This window comes from Nicotiana tabacum, chromosome 20, assembly GCF_000715075.1.
Source record: "Nicotiana tabacum cultivar K326 chromosome 20, ASM71507v2, whole genome shotgun sequence".
NCBI classification, from domain to species: Eukaryota; Viridiplantae; Streptophyta; class Magnoliopsida; order Solanales; family Solanaceae; genus Nicotiana; species Nicotiana tabacum.
Window position 1 is genome coordinate 116,777,630 of NC_134099.1, and position 22,453 is coordinate 116,800,082.

The 22,453-nt window shown below is 39.9% G+C and overlaps 1 long non-coding RNA gene across 1 annotated transcript; it reads left to right on the top strand.

Annotated features, from left to right (window-relative positions):
• The first annotated feature begins 511 nt into the window (after positions 1-511).
• LOC142174666 (uncharacterized) lies at positions 512-20,645 on the top strand. The gene is made up of 2 exons (XR_012703622.1): positions 512-881; positions 20,331-20,645. It is a non-coding gene; the product is annotated as an uncharacterized LOC142174666 (long non-coding RNA).
• The last annotated feature ends 1,808 nt before the right edge of the window (positions 20,646-22,453 follow it).

A 22,453-nucleotide genomic window follows, 5' to 3' on the forward strand; every position in this document is an offset into this window, starting at 1 on the left:
TAAATCTTTTAGGAATGGCTTCTAATCAATTTATAGAATTTTAAGAGTTTTTTTTTGTATTTTATTTGATTAGATCATACAATGAAAAAAATATTTTATATATAATCCTCACATTTCTAGATCTTAATCACATTTTAAATGCATTACCAAAATACAAAATCACACAAATGCATTTAGTCACTTTGCATTTTAGGTTTAATTGATTAGTTTCTTTTTCTTTTAATTTGTAAAACTAATTAATTAGGTAGTTAGTTATTAAAAAAAATAGGCCATCGGGTTAGATTTGCAAAATAGACTATAATTAGGATTTTTAAACTAAGTAGCTAATTTTGAAGATCAAACAAAGGAAGAAGAAAGTAAAAGAGGTTGCCCACTCTATGTCAACTGGGCTAAACAATTAGAACAACCCAGTTGTTTTCAATACCTGTCCAAGCCCAATAACTAACCTGACCCAGCCCCTTCCTTAACATCAAACGGCGACGTCTCTCTCTCTCTCTTCCCTCATTGAAACAACCCCACCTCATTTCACTCCAAAAGAAAGAGAAGGAAGCTCCCCTCACACGGATTGACCCACACTTCCACGAATAGACCTTCACTCTCATCTTCATTCACAGATACCTCTAGAAATACACACCCACTCACGAACACATACAAAAAAGCTAGGAAATTTTTCTTGAATTAACAAGTTTTCACACAGATCTGTGGTTCTTAAAACATCAAGTTGCATTAGTTTATCACATGATTTCTGGAATTTTGAAGGCAGATTGAGCTTCTGAAATTGTTGTTGCTTTGCATTCCTTCGCTGAAAATTAGTGGTCTAAACTCCATTCTCACATCCCAGCTTTTATTTGGTTGTTTGCTCTTGTATCTCCTGCTGAGAGGTAAATACATCAATTACTCTGTAATTCTATCTCATCTATGTTAATGAACTATCTGCTCTTGTTTGAGTTTTGATTTTCATGTGCTTATTAAATATTCAAGTGTTTAAATGTAAAAAAAATTCTGATTTTCGTAGATTCATACAAGTTATTAAAAGCTTGTTTGAATTCATGGAGACATTCGTGCTCAGAATTGTGAAGATCTAGATTTATTTCAAATTGAATCATTTGTTCAGTTAATTTTCACCCACACGCGCTTATGGAATTCATCGAAAATCATTATAATAGCTAAATCGGAGGACATAAGGATAATTGGGAGAAAAAAGAGAAAAAACGGGGAAAACGGGAAAGGAAAATGTGATTGCTTCTCCTTACTCATAGCAGTAGCGAAAATGCACTGCTTCACCAAAAATAGTGAAATCCTCTACAAATCTCAGCTTGAAACTAACTTAAAACACTCCCTAAATTCACCCCAAACCCAGCTCTATTTCCCCCGTAACACAGTCCTAAAACCAGTCCAAAAACATAGCAAAACCTCCATTAAAATAGTCCGAAAACCAACTTCTTACATCACTAAAAGAGCTGCAGTTTAAGCTCCATTTCAGCCGTGTAAAGTCATTGGATTTTAGTGAGTTTCCTGAGTCAGCTTTGAGTTTTCGGCGATTTGGTCGATTTTCTGTTGAGGTCTTGTACACGATTTTGTTGGTGTTTAAGCTTCAATAGTTGTCAAAGAATTGAAGCTCAGATGCATCTATGAAAGGTCCTTTTTGTTCTTATCTCATCTTATTACAATAGCTTGATGAATTTTGTTGATGGATCCTCTCTTCTCTCTTAGCATGCTTTCACATGTGATTTCATTTTGTTTATCAATTGTTATGGTGTTATTGGATCATTGACGCTGAGTTGTTAAGAGGGATTGATCAGATTTTCTATGGCTGGCCACTAAGGTGGATCTTGTGTAAATATTCTAATTGTTTCTCTCGTTCTTGAAGTCAGCTAGAGATTTGGTTCCCTATTCTGTTTCTTAAATTCTTTGAAAATTAAGTGTCTTCTTGGTAGTTCAGAATTCTTAGGAACGCACGTATGGATTCTTATTTTGCTCTTTGAGTGATTTAAACATTTTGCTTGCTCTGTTCGAGATAGGTGAGGACGTTTCATGAGTTTTATTTATTTGCTAACAGGTAGGTTTGTTCATTTAAATTTGCTTGCTTGCTTTGTTTTAGATTAGTTTTGCCGTTTACCATGTTAGCTGTCCATCTTAGTGTTTGGTATTTCTCAATCTTATTCATCTTTATTTTGGATTAATTTAATGAGTACTTATAATGTTGGTTTCTTAAGTTAGGATACTATATTGTTCATAGAATCTAAGAATGAGTTTTGATAAAGTAGATAAATATAATAGCAAAAGGATTTGTGTGTAAGGGAATTTTTTAGTATCTCCAAATTGGTTTACATTGAGGTCATCACGTAGTTGTGCCCAATAGGGAAGTCTGCCAAGGCTAACCCACATTTTCATAACCAATTTACTTCTCTTCTTTCACAAATAATTTCCATAAACTCTTGACCTCAAAATAATCCCAAGCTAGTTTTAGGGAAATTAATTCATGAACATCGCTAGTTGCTTTAGGCGTGCATTGAATAATTTAATTGTCATGGTTATGGGTACAACTCTCATGGCATAACTACAATACGTAATCCCAAATTTAAATGCAAGTACCCTACGACTTCAAATAATTAATAATTAATATATTATAAATCATGGGTGCATTTCACGTAGTGTGGCTTGCAGTGTGTACAAACAACAATTGTGCGATATTGTAGCTTGTTTTAAATAAAATCCATAACTACTTAAAATATACAATAAAGCAGTAAAAGGTACGAATGCACATAGGTTAAAAACATGTAATGATCAGATAATTAAGTCGAGTTTAATTGTAAGCGACCATACTAAAATCACGGAATTTGGAAGTGCCTCACATCTTCTCCCAGGTTAATAAAATTCCTTACTCGGTCTTCTATGTTTCACAGACTTTAACAGAGTCAAAATTTCCTTCAATTGGGATTTTAAAATAAATCGGTGACTTGGGACACCTCAATAATTATTCCAAGCGGCGACTCTATAATTAAAATAAGTAATCACATTTCAAATATGTCACTTAAAGTGACAAAACTCATTTTCCTGTAAAAAGACGGTGTGACAGCTTTAGCGACTCTGCTGGGGAAACGAACCTAGAGCTTCTGGTTCAGGGTTCATAATTCGAGCTTAGAATACTGTTATGCTTGGATTTCTTGTGATTGTTTGATGTTTCATTTTTGGGTCTAATGTGCTAAATGTCGCTGTATGCGGCGAAATCAGAGGGCCTAATTTCTTGCTATCAAGTCACTTCGGAAGAATATCCCGAGACCCCGAGGACATGGAGTTGCGACCGAGTCTCCTCCCTCGGGGCTCGTCGAGGCCTGACTCAAAGAAGACGAAGATCGAGGCTAGAGGAAAGGGGAATTCCCGAGGCACGCGGCTAAGCCTGATAGAGCCGGCCTACCCAGAGCCCATGTCTAGGCGTCACGTCTAGCCGTCCCATATCCATACTTTTATAATTAATATATGTTGTACTATAACCAGATTTCACTCCTATATAAAGGGAATCCGCACCACTTTGTAAAGGGTCGCTGTTGCTCTATCCCCTCTACACAAGATCAATAATATCTCTCTCTCCCTTTTCTCTCTAACTCACTTGCTCGAGGCTACTCTTTCCATTTATTGCTTTCATACTTGTTCTTCATTTATCGATTGGTATTGGCCATAAAGAGTCTTCTTTAATCATTTAACTATTATCCCTTTCCCGATTACTCCCGATAGCTTGAGCTCGAGCCGGATATCGACCCCGAGGTCTTTCATCGACCAAACCGAAGCTCGGGTAGCAAGCCCCTCGGTTCGATCACTGCCTCGTTTTAACTCGTATTTCATAATTAAACTTCATATGCCTAACATCAACTGCTCTAACAACTAACATAAAAATAGATCACGTATTTTTAGAGTCCCATTTACAAATTTAATTGTTGTTACCATTTTCACAGTAAACAGTTTGGCGCCTACCGTGAGGCTAAAAATAATAGTGATTATTTTCTTACTGGTTTCATTACACAAATGCAAGTTATCTTTCACGTTTTTTGTTGTTCGAGATATTTTGATTACAGGTCAAAATGTCTGGCTCGGTAAACAGAGTTGAGAACGACAACCTCGAAATCCACAGGGAAAACGACGTGGCTGTTCCGGCTGTCGGCGCACCACCACAGAATCTTGATAGCGCGCTCAGACCGATTTTAGCGGACGCTAATTCACAGGACGCACAACAGGTCAACAAAACCTTACACACCGACAATAGCATACGGCATGACGGCCAACATGAAGCCCAAAAAATCCCAGCCCAGGAAGAACAAGAAGTTAGTCTTCATGTTATTTTTGAAATGTTGCACGCACAACAGTTGGCCATTGCTCAATTACAAAGCCAGCCAAAGACTCCCAGCACAGCAACGCCAGAAACAGCTCCCCCAGCCGAACAGGTACCCGAGAGATCGAGCAATAACGGGTCGATAGCCAACCCTGCCATAGTAAAAATGCTTGAGGATCTCACCAAAAGGATCGAATTGGGCGAGAAAATGATAGCAGCCAACGATAAGAAGGTCAAGACCTACAACTCTAGGGTCGAAGAAGCAGCGTGGATTCGAAGAGGTTCATACAAAGGCCGTTCCCCGAGGAAGCGGCCCCGAAACCCATCCCAAAGAAGTTCGGAATGCCGGAACTCCCTAAGTACAACGGAACCACCGACCCTAATGAACACATTACTGCCTGCACATATGCGGTAAAAGGCAACAATATAAAGAATGATAAGATCGAGTCTGTATTGCTGAAAAAATTCGGGAAACGCTCTCGAAGGAGGCCATGATGTGGTATCATAACTTGGATCCTAATTCCATATATTCATTTGCCATGCTAGCAGACTCATTCGTAAAGGCACATGCCGGTGCCATCAAGGTACCGACGAGAAAGTCCGACGTTTTCAAAATCAAGCAAAGAGAACGAGATGCTGTGGGAATTTGTGTCTCGCTTTCAGATGGAATGGATGGAGCTACCGCCATTCTCCGATGACTGGGCAGTGCAGGCCTTCACCCAAGGTCTGAACGAACGAAGCTCGGTGGCTTCAAAATAGCTGAAACAAAACCTGATCGAGTATCCAACCGTGACCTGGTCGGACGTCCACAACTGGTACCAGTTGAAGATCAGGGTCGAGGATGACCAGTTGGGAGCCCCTTCAGGCTCAGTATACCCAAGCAGGCTCCTGGCAAAGGAACCGAAACCAAACAAAGAAAGGTATCAGCCATACCTTAAAGATAGGAGGAACACCCCCGAGGCGCAACTTACCTCGCAATGATCGGAGAGTGGAACAAGGACAGGACCCTCGAGGGCTCATCAACAGAACCAGGTTTGATCGAAATGTAGTGACAATGGGTGCGCCCCACTTGTTAGAATACAACTTCAACGTCGATGTGTCAGACATCGTGTTCGCCATAAGTAAAATCAGAGACGCCAAGTGGCCCAAACCTATACAGTCAGATCCTTCACAAAGGAATTACAACTTAGTATGCGAGTTTCACAACATGTACGGCCACAGGACCGAGGATTGTCATCAGCTACGAGATGAGGTAGCTCGACTGCTTAACAAAGGACATCTCCGGGAACTCCTTAGCGATCGAGCCAAAAATCAGTTCAGAGAAAGGGAGACAACCAAGAAGAGGCAAATGAGCTACAACATGTCATCCACATGATCATGGGAGGCGCCGATGCCCCGCAGGAACCCGTAATGAGAAGAACAAAAATATCCATCACCAGAGAAAAGCGGATCCGGGATATATCCCCGAGGACACCCTCACATTCAGTGAAGAGGATACCGAGACCCTATCTTAACCCCACAATGACGCACTGATAATCTCCTTCCTTGTAAATTCTTTTCAAATAAAATGTGTACTCGTGGATCCAGGTAGCTCGGCTAATATTGTCAGGTCGAGGGTGATAGAGCAGCTTGGATTGCTCAACCAAATCGTGCCCGCCACTAGGGTCCTTAACGGATTCAACATGGCAAGTGAAACAATGAGGGTGAGCAGCGGTGTATAATCCGAGCCCCCTCTTGAGCAGCGGTGCATAACCCAAGTACCTTCTCGGGTCAGAGAAAATCGGTCCCCTGCTTCATCACCTTGAGCTAACGGAGACAACAACAACAACAACAATAACAACAACAACAATAACAATAGCATCACAACAGCACAACATCGGCCGATCGGAGAAGGTCCAAGAGTCGAGCCGTAGCATGCATGATGTCGACATAAGATCTTGAGGCCATGGGCCACAACATGGTGAGACAACAAAGAACAAAAATAGCAAGGAAGGAGGAAATGATAGATATTGAAGGATGCTTGGATGAAAGACTGATCATAAGAATCCCCATTTATAGGGCAGGAGGGCAAAGTAGTCGACGATGCCATTATCGCACTCAAAAGGTTGACCGGCGGGCGCAATTACTGCGTTCTTGAAGAACCGAATCGACGGCGGTACTTTCACCTTGGAGAACGGGAAGCGACAATGCATTGAATGATGACGAAAACACAAGTCTATGTGATGTACCGGTTATCACAAAAACTTGCCCCATAGGTTGAGTCATCAGTATGATGTCGCCATAAGAAGCTCGAGGAACCGGGTGTCAGAGTCGTTTCCCATCGCTTCGTTCTGAGAAACGCGGAGACTATCTGTATTCGGCGAAATCAGAGGGCCTAATTTCTCCTATCAAGTCACTTCGGAAGAATATCCCGAGACCCCGAGGGCGTGGAGTTGCGACCGAGTCCCCTCCCTCGGGGCTCGTCGAGGCCCGACTCAAAGAAGACAAAGATCGAGGCTAGAGCAAAAAGGGGAATTCCCAAGGCACGTGGCTAAGCCTGACAGAGCCGACCTACCTAGAGCTTGTGTCTAGGCGTCACGTCTAGCCGTCCCATATCCATGCTTTTATAATTAATATATGTTGTACTATAACCGGATTCCCCTCCTATATGAAGGGAATCCACACCACTTTGTAAAGGGCCGCTGTTGCTCTATCCCCTCTACACAAGATCAATAATATCTCTCTTTTTTTTTTCTCTCTAACTCACTTGCTCGAGGCTACTCTTTCCATTTATTGCTTTCATACTTGTTCTTCATTTATCGCTTGGTATTGGCCATAAAGAGCCTTCTTTAATCATATCTTAACTGTTACCCTTTCCCGATTACTCCCGATAGCTTGAACTCGAGCCGAATATCGACCCCGAGGTCTTTCATCGACCAGTCCAGATTGAAGCCTGGGTAGCAATGGAATAGTGAGATTTTGATATCGGGGTCGGAATGGAATTCCGAAAGTTGGAGTAGGTCCGTCGTGTCATTTGGGACGTTTGTGCAAAATTTTAGGTAATTCGGACGAGGTTTGATAGACTTTTTGATCGAATGCGGAATTTGGAGGTTTTGGAATCCTTAGGCTTGAACCTGAGGATGATTTGGTGTTTCGGCGTTGTTTTGAGTGTTCCAAGGGTTGGTAAAAGTTTAAATAGTGTTAGGTGACTTGTTGGCATGTTTGGTTGAGATCCTGGGGGTCTCGACAAGTTTCGGGTGCTTACCGGAAGTAGAATTGAACTTAGGAGAAATTTGAAGGTTGCTGAAGTTCTGTCATAACCGCACCTGCGGTTAGGGGACCACAAGTGCGTGATCGCAGAAGCTATTGAGGAGACGCAGATGCGGTAGTTCGAGCGCACCTGCGAGACCGCATGTGCGGTAGAAGAAGCATAGGTGCAGCCCAGGGCAATTAATGAAATCTCGCAGATGCGCACCTGGGACCGCATGTGCGGGTTCGCAGGTGCGAGGAAATGTCCGCAGGTGCAGAAATCCTGGGCCAGAACCTATATAAAGGTTCAGTTGCGATTTTACCCATTTTCTTCACCATTTTCATCCGAATTTTTGAGCTTTTGGGAGGTTTATGAGAAAGGATTCAAGAGAGTTTCGAGGAGGTAAGATTTTTGGAACCCAAACTCATTATTATTATTATTATTATATTTTATACTTATTTGGGCAAGGAATATAGGGGAAATAAGGGTTAAATTTGGGGGTTTAGGGTTTGAAATTGGAGACTTGGAATTGGGGATTTGAGGGGTTTTTTGTGGTCCGATTCTCGTATTTTTGGTGTGTATGAACTCGTGAGAGTGTTAGAATTCTGAATTTGTAAATTTTACCAGATTGACGTGGGCCCGAGGGACTTTTTGGGCGATTTTCCTAATTTCACGTATTAGCTTCGAATTAACTAGTTGAATTAGTTGGTTGAAGTTATATTTACATTATGCAATTGCTTTGAATTGATTTGGGCCATTTGGAGTTGGGTACTCGTGGCAAAAAACGTGATATCGAGTTGATTGAGCTGGTTCGAGGTAAGTGACTTGCCTAACTTGTGTGGGGGAACTCCCCTTAGGATTTGGTATTGTTGATATATGAAATGCCTTGTACGTGTGGTGACGAGTACGTACATGTGCTAATTGTTGAAAATCCTAATTTCATTAAGTAACTATAACTATGTATCCTTTCGTGTTTATTGTATATTACTTGCAATTTAAGCCTAATGTTAGTGTAGGGAAGCATGTCTAAGTGACTTAATTGCTTTACTTGTTCAAACTGCCGTTGATACCCAATTTTTCCTATATATTTTTAATATGCAAAATACTTTTAGAATAACATTTGTATGCATATATAAGTATGTCCAAATGTCTTATTATTTTTCCTTAATTTTTTGAAGATTTTTAAACGAATTTATTCCCCTATTTTATTCATAAAAATCCAATAATATTTTCTACAATTATCATTTTTGGTGATTTATTTATTGGATTCTCATATTTATGTTAAAATATAGCCAAGATGATTTTTTCATATTTTTATAAATTTATTTAGTATTTTTAAAGCTAAATTGCATATAATTGCAATATTAGCCTCTTTTAGGATTTAATTGCGTTTACATTTATAAAAATTAAGTCCAGTATTTTTAAATTGATAATTATATGTTATAAATCATTTTATTACTTTCAATTTATTTCCAGAATTTGATTTACTATTTTTTATAAAATAAATGGGAAAAATGACTATTTAAAATCTAGCCAGATGTCATTTCAATTTAGCCTACTTCTACCCCAATTTAAGCCCAATTTACCCCGATCCAATTCCTACTCATACCCGACCCTCAACCCAATTAAATGACCCACTCGATTCATTTCTCACATACCACCGCCCTTGAATCCTTTTCTCTCTCAATTCTCTCTGCAACACCACCTAGACCATAGCCACCGCCACCCTAATCCACCTTGATATCTACTTAATCTATGGCCTTCCGAGGTCATTGGAGACCTGTACTAGCCTTCCATGGCTCCTATGTGTTTGTCCTTATGGTTTAAAGGCCAAACTATGAAGAACTCTGATCTAGCCTTCGTTCGATTTTAGTTCATGATCCTTCTCCGGTCATCTTTGACCTTTCTCCGGCCAGCCATGGCCATTCGAGTCAGACCATTGACTCTCCCGGTTAGATCGGTAACTTTCATGACCTTTCTCGTTGCTTTTGGATTCTTCTGAAACCCTAATCTCTAAGACGTTTTGATTTCTTTTAGATCTATTTTAGATCTATGCTTGCTTTGAACTTTTAAGCATTTTTCTCGAAGTTTCTTCAACTTTGCTTTCAAAACTCTTTATCTTTCCCGATTAGGGTTTTCCTGTTAAGTTATTTCAAATCTCTTCTCTGATTTTTGGCATGTTTTGCTTTGTTTTGCTCGTGTTCTTCTCTCTGAGTTAGCATGCTAAAAACCCTAATTTCTTTTGGCTGTTTGTCAGGCGAGTGCTTGTTTAGTTAAGTTTTTGTCTGATTTGTTTATTTATCATCTTTTAAGCTTTGCTATTGTTGAGAAAAACTATGTCTTTAGGTTTGAAACTGTTCGCTTGAATACATGACTCGATTTGAAGTTCTTTGTTCTCTTTTTCCTTTATGTGATTTCCCTAACTTTTCAAAAGGTTTCTCATATGTTACTGTGGGACCTTTGCATGCTTCTGATACACTATTTTTTCTCCACTATCGATTCAATTGGACTTGACCTATTTGACTATTATGCTTCGAATGTTTGCTATCTACTGAACTTTGTGCTACTACTGTATGCTGTCTCTTTTGCCAATGAATTTGGCCTCGCATGTCTGGTGTCCCTGCTCACCCTGTTTAAATACTGAAGTGCAGCAACATGTTACTTTTTTAATTGATCTTCAATCTCGTAAATGATTTCAAAACCTTTCTTTTACAAATTCTAATTTCACTCGTCTGTCAAGGTTAATTGATTCCTTTCCTTATTTTGCCTTGCTGAATCCTTTCCCAAAATAAGTATATTTCTGTACTTAGACTCAATTGCTTACTTAATGTTTTACCATTGCTTTTATGGCAATAATCAGTCCGCCTACAAACTGATGTTCTTTCCTTATTTTGAATCTGTTAGCCAAGTGATTCCTCAATTATAGGGAAATCACTTGGTTGATTGATTCTGGATGTTGATTATTTCTATATTTGTATTGAACTTTACTTATTACCTTATTTCTCACATGTTTTAAAGGCTATAAATACCCTACACCCCTTTTCTTTCAAAGACACGAACACAAGGGACACGAACACAAGGAATACGAACACTTGAGTTCAGAACACACTTCACTAAAAGCTCTCTCTTTCTCTTTTCTTTGTTACTGCTTGTGTTGCTGCCTTATCTAGTTGGCTCTGAGGCAAGGCTAGACTGAGGAAATTTGCCTGCTTTTCTTTAGCATTTGCTTTTTTACTGGTATGTTCTGATTAATCTTCAGCATCAACATAAACATGTTTATTTACTATTTCCTGCACTCTTGCCTGTTTCCTGCTTGTGTTTAATCGAGTTTCATTCCTAAGCATGCTATAATCTGCCCTTTCCTTTTCTGAATTAATATTTCCCTTATAAATGAAATCTGTCAGTTACTTATGAATCCCAAACCCCCATCCCCTATGTGTTTGTATTCTTTGGTTGGTTGAGGGCATGTCAGCATCAGACATTGCTGTGCATGACCTAAACCTGACCCTCCCTGGGTCATATGCTTCATATCCTCTTTATGTGTTATGCTTTTGGCTGGTTTATGGGCATGCCAGCTTCACTTATTGCTGTGCATGTCCAGACTTAACCCCTTTTCAGGGTCGCATGCCATCTACAATGTATTCCCAAACCCCTGCCCCTTTGTGCAATTGCTGATATTGTGCTTCACTACTAGTGTTTTTTTAAACTACCCTTATCCCTTACTATTCTCAATCCTGTCTTTTGTAAACAAATCTCTGCTTCTGCACTTCCACCATATTCTTAGACTTAGTTCTGCCCCTCTTATGTGAGCCTTGCCTTGGGACCCATGAGCTCCCTCTGAACTTGGACACATAAGGGCTGACCCTTCCCACTGCACTCATTTATCTAGTTATGCAACTTGGGTGTGAACACTGCCTGGGGTCCTATTGAGACCCTTAGGGAACTTTGACACACTCAAGTCTAAGAAGGGCTTTGAAACAATGACATTTGAGGTGGTTTATTCCATAACTCAGAGAGGAAGTCAAGAATCAAACTTCCTCTAATTGTAACTCTTTCTTTTATACTTCCTTGATGTAATTCATTATTTAGTTTTGTAATACTTTGTAATAAACATTTGGGGCTTGGCCAGTGAAAAGGGGCTGAAGGGTAGATATCATATTTATAGGACCTAAAATTCTGCATGTTTAACTCTGCATCTAGATATCATGCCTATAAAATCTGTTGTTCTGCATGTTTAACTCTGCATCTAGATACCATGCCTATAAGATCTACTTTCATCAAAATTCTGTATGTTCTACATCTAGAGAATATGCCTATAGGACTTAAAATCTGCATATCGAACTCTGCATTTAGAGGACCTGTCTATAGGACTTGTTTTAATTTCTGCATTACCACACTTAAAAACCATGCTTAGGAACTAACTGGTTAAAAATCAGATATCATGTCATTGTTTAAAATCAATACCCCCTTTCGTAGAAATCATGCCTATAGGAATATTGCATGCCTTCAATTCACGTTCGACTAGATATTATGTCTATATGAATTAAATTAGTAATAATCAGTGTTTATAGAATTCGAAATCAGACTAATCTAAAATCAGTTGTCCTCAACTAGTTTTTAAACAACTCTCTCACCGCCTATTAGTACGGTTTATAAAGCATGCCTGTAAGATTTCAAATCATTCGTCTTCAATTGTTACTGCTTTGCCTCATTCTGTATAGATACCATGTCTATAGGATCTCACCTAAACACTTAGGCAAGCCTTAAATGATAATAACCATAAAATTGAATCCGCCTTTGTTTAATCAATAACTGCTACAACCAGCAGGCATGCCTGATTCGAATTTCTTATCTGAGTTATGTAATAAACTGGTTTGCCTCAACAAATTGGAATTCCCTTACCTTAGTATTCAGACCCTAAAGGTATGTTTAAGTCATGCTATTTATGTGTTTCACTTGAGGAGATATACATGAGCCTTTATTTGTTTACATGTTTCCCCCTAATGTGCAGTATTATGTGTTTTGTATGTCGCCTTAGATTTTTTCACTTTTTTGAAATCAAAAGTCAGCCTAATATCCCTTCCCTTTAGGAATAGTAGTCCTAAGTTCCTCCGGGACTGATAGGATTGGGATGGGTAATAGCATGCAATAGAGATCGAGACCAATCCGCGCTTTAATACCTTAACGGTGTGGGAAGAGTAGATATGGATATGATGACCGGTGGGATAATGCCACGTGTATCCCCTTTTCTGAGGAGTGTCATACCGGGTATCGCATTGATGTGATCTATATTATATTTAAACCTAGGTCTCCCTTTCCCTTTTTATTTGCAAACTTCTTTTCAGAACTCTACTTTTAGTTGTTCTTTCTAACTCTTATGTGTTCAAATTTAAATCCCCTTTTATTTGAGCCTTATTTGATTACTTGCTAATTGCACAAATTCACAATAAACCGTCTGGTCGGGAACTACACTAATGGATCCTGAGGGGTGTCTAACACCTTCCCCTTAGGATAATTTCATGCCCTTACCCTATCTCTGGTTATCAACAAACTTAGAAGTGAACCCTTATAGGTGTCCTAATGCACCTTAAAATCATTAGGTGACGACTCTTTAAATGCAAAACCCAGTTTCCAAAAGGAATGAGTTGTCCCATACCAAATGTCACAAATCCGACCTCTTGATTGCACCAAGAGGGGAAAAAGGGGGCGCGACAGCATGTTGACTCTGCTGGGGACATTTAGGCTTTTACCATTCCAGACTGTTATTGTGAATTTATACCTCTTTATATGCAACTACTTGTTTAATTCCTTTAAGCATTCAATTTCCTTTTCAACTGCAAAACTGACTTGTCTTCTTTGTTTCTTTCTTTTACTATTGCTTTAAATTATGAAACTACTGTATTTACTGCTTTCTTAATCTGCAAATACATGTCAACATGCTTTTAATTATTGCATAATCATGCTCAACATCATACTCCACTCGTGCTAAATAAAATATCATAGCAGCGCTTATAATGATTGGTTGCGCTCTTCCTATATTATTATCCTCTAAATTCGGAAAAAGCATATTTGCGGTTAAATCAGTCGATCAGCGGTGCAGTTGATTGTTCTGTGCCTTTTCCCCTTGAGTTGTCCGCTCAAGGGTACCAGTCTAAAACCCTATAGAAACCTTACTTTGTTTAAACTGTGCATGCATCATGGTCAAACCTAGTCGGGTCAGTTATGTTGTCCACATAATGACATTTTAAGACAGCCTTGACAAAAGTCCACTGGGTTTTCCTGAGCCTAAACGGACGTCACCACGTTCTGTATATTTATTTGGAGAACTAAATGCTTCATGCTAATTGTTGGTATTAAATAGTTGAGTCTGGTGGGGGTAAGGGCATAACCTTATTTTTCTTGCAGAAATGAGGCACGAAATCCCTAGATTCGGCATGGCCACCAATATCCACCCAAGACTGCTAAGCTGGTGGGAGGATCTTCACTCTAGTGATCAACCTCTTGTCCGAAAATATTTGGGGAATCTACCTTCTCTCCTAGAGATCCAACCCAACAACAAGATCATAGAAGCTACTACTTTGTTCTGGGATTGTGAGAGGACCGTATTCCGCTTCGGGGACATTGAAATGACACCCTTGCTAGAACAGATAGGAGGATTGGCCGGTATAGCGTGGGAAACTCTGGGTTTGTTAATGCATGAGAACCGCAATGGCAGGGACTTCCTCAAAATGATGGGTTTGAAGAAGAATCCAAAGCTGACATATTTGAAAGAATCCTACATCCCCTTTGACTATTTGTATGAGAGGTACGGTCACAACAAATCCTATCGTACCTATCTTGACGAGTTTGCCATCACATCATTAGGGCACATTCACCGAAGAGTCTTTGTATTCATGTTTTGTTTCCTGGGGCTTATCGTGTTTTCGATGAAGAAAGCAAGAATCCACACCAGGTTGGCTATGGTAACTAAGACTTTAATGGAAGGGATCGGTGGGCAGCCATTCAGCATTGTGCCCATGATCGTTGCCGACATATATCGAACCTTGGAGAAGTGTCAATGAGGAGCAAAACATTTCGAAGGCTGCAATTTATTACTTCAACTCTAGCTCGTGGAACATCTCCAAGGGGGTGAATACCGACAAGAGATTCAGCGAAGGGACTAGGATGATCATATCGCTTTCCATCATCCGAGGCGAGTGAATTACATGCCCAATATGTTTGCTCAGCCAGAAGATGCCAGAGGATGGGTAGAGCTATTTGATAATCTAACTGAGGACCAGGTATAATGGATGTTCGAATGGTTTCCGACCGAGAAGCTCATCGCCCAATCTCGAATTGATTGGGCTGAGAGGAACATACCCTTACGTCCCTCTCTGAGTTATGAGACAAGCTAGTAGGAAGCAGGTTATACCCAGGGTCGACAAGATAAGTCATTTCCGGGCTGATTTCCAGAATGATGATAGTCCTTACAAGTGCCAAGCTCAGCATATGTGGCACTACAAGATCATAATGGTGAGGGATACCATCGAGTCAGAGAGGTATCATGCTGGCTGCGCTCCTTTCTACTCAGGTTAGTTAGAAGATAATCATGATGGTCTGGGCCAGCCAGGGTTTGCTCGAGGTCACATGATCATAGATGAAAGGGCCGAGGTACAGGTTAAATACAATCAACTGCGCAAAAGAATTCGTGAGTGCGAAAGTGAACACCACGAAATACAAGAGTCCAACCAGAAACTAATTGAGGAATGGAAGGGCATAGCTGCCAGTGCCAACAAGCGACTGGGATACCTGGAACGAGGCACAGTGGAATTGGAAAGAAAGTTTCTCAAGAGGGTTGAAGACTGCCAAAATGCTGAAGGAATCGAAGGCGGACATCTAGACAGGGCCTACCTATTGCTGGGACTTCGCGAGTTGGGAAAGCTGTTCGACGGAGCCAAGGATGCCGAATCTTGGGAGGGTCTTTCTAGGACCAAGTAGATAGGAGTTTTTCTTTTCGCTTTATAAAATGTAATAAGGTCAATGTCCATTAATGATTCTCATTTCCTGTTTATTTAGTGTCAATTTGGGATTCATCTACTTTTTATCAATGAAATGAGGTATTTAGCATTCTAAGTTCTCCAAATCAATCTGTCGCTAGGCCTACCTCGGGTACAAAGAGGTTCCCAAATCAGGACACGATTTACATTCTTGCATTATGTGTTTAAATATTGCAACACTTATTATAATCCCCACTAACTTGGTTACCTTTTTGTTTTTACTTTTTGTTTTATTATTTCCCTCCCCAAAGGTTAGTTCGTGCACTCTGGCAACATCATCTTATTCCACGAGATCCAGGGGCCCTCCACCCACTCCTTCTCTTAGTCCTGTCAAAAACAAGAACAAAAGGCAAAATGGAAGATTTGAACAACGTTAGAAGGGAGAATGTAACTGAACAGGTAGAGGCCGCCAATGGTCATGGTACTCAGGAAAATGTATCCCAACTTGAACAGAAATTGCTGAAATTTCAGGAAGAACTCGATTAGGTTGGAATCTGGCAAGCTTGTCATTTTCCCTCAGCACCCCGGATATCACCTTTCCCAATACTCAAAACCTTACACCACACAAAGCAACAGAATCATCCCGCTCCCCACACTGTTCCACTGAAGACCCAATGTAATACTTGCCATACCCAAATAACACTCCGCTACTCATCTCAGAACTCCAAAACTCTAAAAATGACCACTTTCATACCCACCATAACACTCCCATCTACGTGGAGACCATGTCACACTCCACCCAACCCATCTCAAGGACACCCAAATCTGACGATAAAGACTTGCTCATCAGGAACCTGGCTGGGGAACTTAAGAAATTGACTAGCCGGATTCAAGGCGTTGAAGGAAGCAAGAGAATTGAGGGGCTGAACTATGAAGATCTTTGCATGCAACCCAATGTCGAACTGCCCGAGGGGTACAAACCTCCTAAGTTTGAGATGTTTGATGGTACAGGGGATCCAAGGGTCTATTTGAGGGCGTACTACGACAAGCTGGTTGGAGTAGGGAAAGGCGAAAAGATCCGTATGAAGCTTTTCATGAGGAGTTTGAAAGGAGATGCTTTGTCTTGAAAGGAGATGCTTTGTCTTGGTACATCAGCCAAGATCCAAAGAAGTGGTCAAATTGGGTAAGCATGACAACTGACTTTATGGACATGTTCAGTTTTAACACCGAGAATGCGCCGGATATGTTCTATATTCAGAATCTAAAGAAGAAGCCTACAGAAACATTTCGCGAGTATGCTACTCGCTGGAGGTCCGAAGTTGCTAAGGTCATACCTGCTCTAGAGGAGGAACAGATGAACAAATTCTTTGTCCGGGCTCAGGACCCGTAGTATTATGAACGATTGATGATGATTGAAAGCCACAAATTTTCCGACATCATCAAACTGGGTGAAAGAATTGAAGAAGGTATCAAAAGCGGTATGGTTACAAACTTCGAGGCCTTGCCAGCTATAAATAAGGCCTTGCAGTCTGGTGGTGTGTCCAAGAAAAGGGACGTAGGAGCCGTGATGGTTGCACAAAGGACCAAATCTCCTATGAAATACCAAACTTACCCAACACCTCTACTCACATATCAGCCTACTCCGAACTACCAAGCACCCTCACCCTCTTACCATGCTCCACCATCACTTATCAATCACCACCACCCCACCTCCTATATATCAGCCTACTTTTCCCGGATATTCCCAACCCGCACATGTCTACCAAACTTACAATGCTCAACCATACCATTATCAGTCACCTCCCGCCCGTCAAAACTTCCCTAGACCCCGACCAAACTTTGATCGAAGACCTCCGAAACAATATACAGCCATTGCTGAACCTATTGACCAATTGTACGAGAGACTCAAAGTTGCTGGTAATCTTACCCCCATCCCTGCTGCAACTCTTGAGAACCCTTCTCAGTGGGTTAACCCAAACAAATCCTGTGCATACCACTCCGGCATGAAAGAGCACACCATCGACGGATATCATTCCTTGAAAGACAAGATCCAGACTTTAATTGATAAAAAGATTATTATGGCAAAGGAACCCGCTCCAAATATCCACAACAATCCTCTACCCGATCATAAGGGCAGAGGCATTCACATGATTGAAATAGAGGATGATTGGGATCCCGAGGGATCAATCGGGTTGATCGCAGAAGGCGATGACCCAAAGAAGCCGATAGTTACTCTTATTCCAATCATAGTCTAGATTCAACCATCTGGGGACACCGAGGTAAATATGTCTCTGCCACTTGAGTTTGAAGCAACGTCATCTGCAAAAACACCAGCGACAATTGAGGTCGAATTCATGTCTCCGGCAAATGCACCTGCACCGTTTGAAGTTGCAATTTTACCACTCAAGGGGCATGCTCCATTCGGAGTAAGGACAACCACGCCAATCCCAGTGGCAATGTCGACCACGACACCATTCCATACAAAGGCTATACCATGAGACTATACAGCCGAGGCAATAAGGAAAGGTAAGGTTGGGTTCGAAAAAACTATTGCGGCACAAGGTATGGCAAGAACTGGTAGAGTTTATACCCCGGAATATCTGGCTGAGTCAAGCAAGCAAGCTTCCAATTGGTCACCCATCATTGAGACAGGGTCAGACGATCTTTGGAGAAAGATACAGGCCAAGGAATACTCGGTCATCGACCAGTTGAACAAAACACCGACGCAAATTGTTACATCCCATATTTTCGTACATGAAAATACGCCATAAATAAATTAATAAGAGCCCCGAAGTGAGATGTCACATTTCGCAGTACTACATTACCACGATGTTGCACCCTGCAGTATTGTTCGTTGAATTTGTCGTAAGATAATTGACATCAGTCCAAGGAAAAGATTATTCGGAGATTATAAGGATTATGCTATTTCAAACAAGTACTAAGTAAATTCGTGAAGGTGAGAGGGGAAGCAATTCAAAGGAAACGAATTTTCGTCCAAGTTTGGCATTTGGGATAAAATACGAGTCCAACGGAATTTCGAGCGATAATACCCGATAATTATAAACTAGTACCATGTAAGGTACCATATGATCACGGTAGTATAAGGTATAAATTACATATAAAGTATATTAAAAATAAGTAGAATTTTAAGTAATTTGATACAATTTTTAAATTATGCGGGTAATTGGTTAATTACCGGGTAGCGGGATATTTCTAATTAAATTAATTAATTTTTTTTTGATAATTATCGAGGTGAGAACGTGGAAGCTCCCCATTCCAAGAATTTGTGACTCCTACATTAGAATTGAAAGGTGGCAAACAAATATGTTAGTTACATAACACTTCATTTTTAACATATTCAAATACCTTACAACCACTGTTAGAAATTCCTCCAAGCTTGAATAATTTCTACAGAATGTCTCCAAAGGAGTAAGATAAAGTGAATAAGGTTCATACATGAAACAAGACAAGATCTTAATGACAAACTCATATTCAAAGAATATTGCACATGTCCCTTTTGACCAATTTGGTGACAAAAATCGGTGGAGTCATCATATTATTTTATTATTGTTCAACTTGAGGGAGCACCATTTCCTTCTACTCCTACTTCAATGGATCTTGTTGGTATTAGATACTTTGAGGATGATTTTTCCAAATCATCAAGGAAGTTTGATAGTAATACAATTAAGAATGTGCCAAACACTAGTATAAATGATGGAAGGAACGGCAGAATAGAGAATAAAATGGCTTTATCGTTCCTGTAGCTATTGATGTGTCCATACAGAGTTACACGAAGCTGGTGTGGTTGTACTCAACTATAGTAGTATCAAATGGAACTTCTGTGCCTCTTGGAGTACGGTACAATCTTTCTCAAGAATATCACATGTATTTGTTTTTCACTACTTCGATCCGCCGTAACATGTTTTATCGCAATTGACATGTGTTAGAGGCATTGTCAAGAGAATCGGCTCAGGTATGTTAATGATATCCCTTCTTTCTTTTGACATGATCCATACGATACGAACGAGACGTGCAAATGCACAAATTCCATGAATGACTCTATTCATAGAAGTATTAGAGATATCTATGTTCTTGAATTTCCGTGTGTCATAATATTTTATCTTCTTCTCGTGAGTCTCATAATAATACGCAGTTGGAAAAATTTATCCGGAAGGAGTATTGAGATTATTACGTATTTTTCATGCATTTCATACATGTGCATTGACCCATGACCAGATGACGTTATATACGCGTATATATGTAAATATATGTATATGGCATATGAGAAAAGGTTACGGCGTTATATACGCACCAACACCTGATCAGCTGGTATATGAGGATGATGTTGCCCACAGTGGCTGAAATATGATTCAAATGGCGTTATATATGCGTATATATGTAAATATGATTCAAACGGCGTTATATACACGTATATATGTATGTATATATATGTATATAGGATATGGGAAAGGTTATGGCATTATATACGCACCACTACCTGATCAGCTGGTATACGATGATGATTTTGCCCACAGTGGCCGATATGATATGATAGGATGCCCTCAGAGGTTGATGATGTTATGAAACATGTACCTATGCACGACATGACATTCATACGCATATGCATGGCGCTAAAAGTAATTTATGATTTACAAAGTTATTCAGACTTACAAGTTGAGTCATATACTCTATATTTCTTCCATGTCTCTTATATACTTATTTATGTGCCTTACATACTCGGTACATTATTCGTACTGACGTCCCTTTTGGCTGGTGACGCTGCGTTTCATGCCCGCAGGTCCCGATAGATGGGTTGAGAGCCCTCCAAGTAGGCTATCAGCTCAGCGGAAGATGTTGGTGCACTCCATTTGCTTCAAATTTGCTTGTTTGGTTAGTATGATTTAGACGTGTATTGTTTGGTATGGCAGGACTCTATCCCGACCTTTATGACATTTATGTAGTCTTAGATGCTTGTAGACATATGTCATATACGTGAAAGATTGTACGACATTGTCGGCCTATATTTTGAGTTTATAAATGATTATGTTGGCCTGTTAGGCCCGTATGTCACGTGTATATGATGATGTAATAAAAAAGATATGTTATGTTGGTACTTGGTCGAGTAAGGTACCGGGTGCCCATCGCAGCCCATCGTGTTGGGTCGTGACAAAAGTGGTATCAAAGCAGTACTTTTTTAGGGGTGCCTACAAGTCGTGTCTAGTAGAGTCTTGTTTATGGGTGTGTCATGCACCACACTTATAAGCAGTAGGCTACAGGGCATTTAGGATTGCCACTCTTTCTTCTTATTCTAGATTATGTGGTAGAGCTCATTTATAAGAATTCAAATTCTGAAATTCTATTTTATTCGTAATAAAATGATATCTACATTCGGAAAGAAGGTTGGAAAGGGATATAGCTGTGAATGTGTTGAGTTAGAGGAACTCGACTTTGTATCATGCTTATGATAAGTAAATATGAGGTCTTCAGCAGATCATGTGCATACTGAAAGGTGTAAGCCTCTTTTTAAGGAGCCTTAAGGCAAGAATGCATATCCACCTTTATGGTAAAAGACAATGAGGGATTAAGAAGATAAATACAAGTTTCAACAAGCAAAAGAAGCAAGTTGAAGAAGGATACGGGGCACCCAGTTAATGAAGATTATCAATATTACAGTTTTGACAGAAAAATATAAGCATTAAGAGTTACCATCAATAGTAACAGAGATATGTACAATTGGCCGTAACCATCTCAGTTATGCCCTATGGGGGCTAACAAATATAGTTAAGAGAAGGATGTGATATCAAGATCCGACTGGGGTTAGAGTAACCCAAATTGGTAAATGGATTACTTTCATTTGTTGGCATTTTCAAAGGGTATTACAAATGTGCCAATAGATATTCTTGTGAGACACCGAGATGGTGCACCCTAGAATATTACGATTAGATGTGAATACTAGCATTCAGAAGATAGGCAGTGAAAGCCTAGATGGGATAAATATTACCTTAAGTGCGGCTCTCATCCCTAGTAGAGCGAGGATGTTGAGCAACCCAAAGAGCCATTGGATGGAGCAAAGGGAAGCTAAAAGTGAGAGAATGTCGTGTTGAAGTTTTCACAAGAAAAGGGATATGCAGAAATAATAGCAGAGTAATGAGAAGAGTGATAAGAAAGCATTATGAATAAGGTGTGATACATGAATGATAACGGTAGAGTATTACAGAACCTATAGTCAAATGAAGAAAGAGACAAAAGGTGATGGGCCTTAAGATAACAAAATAGTGTAGGCTATATAATCACATTCTCATTTCGGGGAATAAACTCGTGACTCTAACGTGATTACCAGAAGGGAAAATTAAATCCCAGAATAATAGAAATCGGTATGGATTGGTGAACAAGATAAATTAAATATGAATAAGGAATTGAGTGATTTGATGATAGTCAGCATCATGAGAATTGCAGATTGCATTCCGGCAATAACAGAATGGACAACAGAAGAAGATCCATGATGAGTTCAGAAAATGGTCATTCAGGGAGATGCTTCCCTAAAGGAAGAAATGTGAGCAAAGTTAAGCTTAAGAGACTGTATGTGCCAGTTACACTAAGTGTCACCTTCACGAGCGAGAGATTTTGTTATCCTTGGTACAAAAGGATTACCGCAAGGTGAGTAAGGGTCATTGATAATGTGAGAGGACGCCAAAGATGAAGAGGAAAAACATCTATAGGCAGGTCGTCATAGCTCCAAGTCTTGATACACCCATAAAGGGAGGAATATGGAGTGATGTGACATTAAGTCAAAATTAAGTGGTTCTAGTGACTATAGAATGGTAAAGGAAGAATGCGATAAATGAAAGAGGAATGAGATGACACTTATCCAAATCTTACAGATACGCTACGATTCAAGAATATTGTGCAAGAACGATGTCA